This window comes from Castor canadensis, chromosome 2, assembly GCF_047511655.1.
Source record: "Castor canadensis chromosome 2, mCasCan1.hap1v2, whole genome shotgun sequence".
NCBI lineage: Eukaryota > Metazoa > Chordata > Mammalia > Rodentia > Castoridae > Castor > Castor canadensis.
Window position 1 is genome coordinate 87,222,059 of NC_133387.1, and position 4,052 is coordinate 87,226,110.

The 4,052-nt window shown below is 38.1% G+C and overlaps 1 non-coding gene across 1 annotated transcript; it reads right to left on the reverse strand.

Moving 5' to 3' along the window:
- Positions 1-3,695: 3,695 nt before the first annotated feature.
- On the reverse strand, positions 3,696-3,797 carry LOC141421057 (U6 spliceosomal RNA). The gene has a single exon (XR_012445751.1). It is a non-coding gene; the product is annotated as a U6 spliceosomal RNA (small nuclear RNA).
- Between the last annotated feature and the right edge of the window lie 255 nt (positions 3,798-4,052).

Below are 4,052 nucleotides of genomic sequence, written 5' to 3' on the forward strand. Positions count from 1 at the left end.
AAACTTTACTGGCACACTACTTGCAATGTTTTTTTACCTCTCTCCCATGCTTCACAGTCCAGGGTCACCCATTGGACCACAGACTTCCTTGTTCCTCCAAGTCTGCACAGACCTCAGAAGATGAAGGGGTTTCTGCAAACAAACCACAGAGCTAATTCAACCTCCTTCTGTCAGGTACCCCTGTGCAGTTGGGCTCTACACAGTGACTGAAGGAACAAGGCTGATGGAGGAGATGGGAAGCCCAGCAGGTGTCCAATCCAAGCACTATGAATGCTTTGAGAGTTCTTTCCCATGTGTGTGTGCACACACACACAAAATCACAGCTTTGAACTTATGAAATGGCACCTTACCAACCATACGTTCTCTCCTTGGCTTTTTTCTTTGTTTACTTGACAAGAAATGGTGAACATTTTCCATAGCAGAAAATAGCACTTCAGGGGTTGAAAATCATTAGATACAGCATATAGCAGTTTACTAATCTTAGCACACCTAAGCTATTGACAATTTTATGCTTTTACACATAAGGCTAGGATGTAAATGTTTGTACATATGTCTTCATATATATATATAAATTCCTTGAAGTGGAATTACTGGGTCATATATATATATTTAACACTTTTTTAAAAATGTTGCTTAGCTTATCGTATGTGTATCAACAAAACCCATAACTTCTGACCTTTTGAAGTCTTTTCTAACTTTGTTATTCTATAATTCTGTCATTCTAATATAGAATTATCAATGATTCTTGTAGGATTAACATAAATGACAATAAACAGATAGGGTGCTTATGACTCTATACACTATAACTCTGACTGGAACACACTTTTGAAAACAAAACAAAGCCATTTTTTCTTTAACTAATCTATCAAATAAATAACAATTTCCCCATATCTATGATCCATAGGAAGAAACTTGTAGTAAACTGAAGATTGACATATTTTTATACTATAACTGCCATTAATTGCTAGCCTTAAGTATATTATCCTCACATGCCTTTGAGCCCAAGAAGACTTTGTCTATACATTCATCCTATATAGCTATTTTATTTGGAAGAGATTATAATGCAAATGACAAATGACTTGCTGTTCTTGGAGCAAAATAATATCATTCTATAACAAAAGAAAAGAGAAAAATAGTAACAAGCATTGTGATATTTTTGAATTTGGGCTTGTTTGATTCTTCAACATTGTCCTAATCTATCTTACTTTGCTTTATTCCATTTTTATAGTCAGATATTTACTGACAAAAAAGAATGTTTTAAATCTAGCATATGTATTCAAGTATAAAACATTGTTAAGCCATTCAATTTTATTTCTCTGTAAGAGATGTGAAAATATGAAATCACTGTAATGAAGCCAACATAGGGTTTCTGAAGGCTTCGAGTTCGACTTTCATCAACAATGTTGACTGAGTGCCTTCTCTGTTGTAGTTGTGGTGCTAGGCTCCAGAGACAATGCAGTTAACCAGACAGACACCATCCCTATCCTCATAGAACTTGCAATCAAAATCGTACTGTGGTAGAAATAAGGAAAGAAATGAATGCCCAAGCTTCTGTATGACTTCCCAGTCTCTGTCACCTTCTCAGATGGTAACCTCTTTGTGTCATTTCCTTTCTGAACAATGAGGGGCCTGGTACTGGCATATGATTAAGGAAAAGCTCAAAAAATTGATTTACCAAATTGAATTACAATCCAAATGCATCTCATTTTTATAGCAAAAAACAATAAAAAAGTAATGTAAATAACAAGCATACCTAATTTAATCAATGTCAACCATTATTTGTCCCCCTCCAAGGCCCATGTATTAAAGACTTGGTCCCCAAGGTAGCACTATTGGGAACTAGTGGAACCTTCAGGGGTGGGGCTTGGTGGAAAGTCCTTGGGTTGTTTGTGGTGTACCCTCAAAGGGTATTGTGGGAACTTGACCCCTTCTTCATTCTCTTTTTAAGTTCCTAGTATGAGGTGAGCACTCTGTGCTACCACTTGCTCTCCAACATCACCATCTGTCACACCCCCTGAGAGACTCAAAATGGCGGGTCTGCCTGACCTTGGGCTAGAACCTTCAAAACTGACAGCCAAAACCAAACTTTGCTCTTTCTAAGTTGATTATGTCAGTTATTTCATTATAGTGACTGAAGGCTTATACATGTTATTTTTAGCGTCTCTCAAGGTGGTTAACATTTCCCCCCATTTTGTAAGAGATCCTTTGAAAAGCTTGTGTATCAGTATAATAGGTCTATAAGTGACTGTGGATCTTAAGATGTCACGTAGACTTGCCCGGCTGGCTGGTCCTGGGTAGCACTGTGAGGGTAACAGCTCCAAGCTGTCTCCGTGGAGTGGAGAAATGCCTCCTTCCGACCCCCTGCAGCTTGCATCACACTCTAGCCATTCTTTCCTTATCCAAAGGTTTTCAGAAACTGGTTAGTGCCCAGAGTATAATATAATGCAAACTTCAGCAGAAACCAAAGTCATGAATTTGGTAGAAAACAAAGCTTTAAAAGAAAGGGATAAACTCCAAATAAGTACTTTAGGTATTGGTGAGCATAACAGATTATGCATAAATATAATCTATAAAATAACTCAAGATTAAAAAGAGGGCTGGTGGAGTGGCCTAAATAGTAGAGCACCTGCCTAGGAAGCCAGAGGCCCTGAGTTCAAACTCCAGTACAATCAGGAACAAATAAATTATAAGAAAAAACTAATGACAAACCCTGAGGGGGCAAGAGGCATCAATGCAATAGGAAAAGCCCAAGCTCTGGGTGAGAAGACATTCCTGGTGTGTTAGGCAACTTTCTGTCACTGTAACAAAATGCCTGAGATAATCAACTTATAAAGAGAAAACACTTATTTGGCTTATAGTTTTGGAGGGTCTAGGCCCTGTTGCTTTGGGCCTATGGTGAGGCAACACATCATAGCAGGGATGTGTAGCAGAGTAAAACCACTCACCTCACCAGCAAGGAAGCAGTTGAGAGAATAACTTGGTTAAACCAAGTTCCCAAATCCCCTCTGGGGACATGCCCCAATGACAAAGAAAACTTTTGCAAAGCCCTACCTCCCAAAGGTACCACCCTGGGGACAAAGACTAACACACAGACCATTGGAGAACATTTAACATCCAACTATTGCACCTTGATTCAAATTCTGTGCCTCTGTTTCTTCAGTTCTATCATGGGAATAATGATATCTGTTTTATAATATAACATTTTATATATGCCTCATGAGAATTAAGTATGATAATGTGTGTAACGTCTATGACCACGTTAAGTGGTTCATCAATATTGGTTGACTTTGACCAGATTGCTAAGGTTCTAGTGAATTCTGAGTTCATAATTAAGCACTTCCTGTGTCCCTTTTCTACCTGTCAGAGCTGAGTCTGAGTAATTTAGAATACTAATGGAAAAACATGGAAGCAAGGATGGGAAGAGTAGACTAGTTTTTTTTTTTTTAAACTAGAGCTTACTCTTCTGGAGTAAAACTGTAGGTTCTTTAGTTTGCATCAGAATCACTCAGGGAACTCCTACCCCTCTTCTCTGTTCATTCATTCATCACTTATGAACTGCAAACATATTGTAAGCTGTATATATGTTTCCTTCAGAAATATATTTTTATTTATTAATTCATTTACTTGTGAATTTTCCGAACTCTTTCTATTAAGTGAGAAAAATGATAAAAGCAGCACGACTGTGGGGAAAGCACTGAAAATATGGAGGCTTCACAAATTTGCATGCCATCCTTGCTCAGGGGTCATGCTAATCTCTGAATCACTCTGATTTCAGCATACGAGTAGCCAAAGTGAGCATAGGAAATTTTTTGTAAATGTAAAATCTCGGCCACATTCCTAAGAAATTCTGATTCAGAGATCTTTGGCAGATCCCAGGGAAATCTACATTTTTTCAAAAGCTCTCTTGGTCATTTGGAGACACAGGGCTGGAGAAAAAGTGCCTTGATTCTCACTTTTAGAGCAGCCTGCTTGGGACAGTCTCTGTGTCATTGGTTATTTGATAATGCAAAGGCAAAGCAAAACTCCTTTCAGAGGTGGAAAGATTTAAGACA